The sequence below is a fragment of the Penaeus monodon genome, chromosome 15 (genome assembly GCF_015228065.2).
Source record: "Penaeus monodon isolate SGIC_2016 chromosome 15, NSTDA_Pmon_1, whole genome shotgun sequence".
Taxonomy (NCBI): Eukaryota; Metazoa; Arthropoda; class Malacostraca; order Decapoda; family Penaeidae; genus Penaeus; species Penaeus monodon.
The window spans coordinates 5,746,945-5,747,174 of NC_051400.1; the positions used below are offsets into that span (position 1 = coordinate 5,746,945).

The 230-nt window shown below is 40.9% G+C and overlaps 1 non-coding gene across 1 annotated transcript; it reads right to left on the reverse strand.

Moving 5' to 3' along the window:
• Positions 1–116: 116 nt before the first annotated feature.
• On the reverse strand, positions 117–189 carry Trnav-cac. The gene has a single exon. It is a non-coding gene; the product is annotated as a tRNA-Val (tRNA).
• Positions 190–230: the final 41 nt, after the last annotated feature.

Consider the following 230-nt stretch of genomic DNA (forward strand, 5'->3'; position numbering starts at 1 on the left):
TCCTTACAAATCATCGGCCACTCAATCAGTTGCAATAATGAATGCAATAACGTATAGATATATCAACAACTGCTTCAGCAAGATGTAGAGTGAAATTCTTCAAAAGGAAATAATTTTGTTTCCGCCCGGGATCGAACCGGGGACCTTGCGCGTGTGAAGCGCACGTGATAACCACTACACTACGGAAACGATAACTTAGGAGAGTGTTTCTCTGTTTTATACTCTGATAT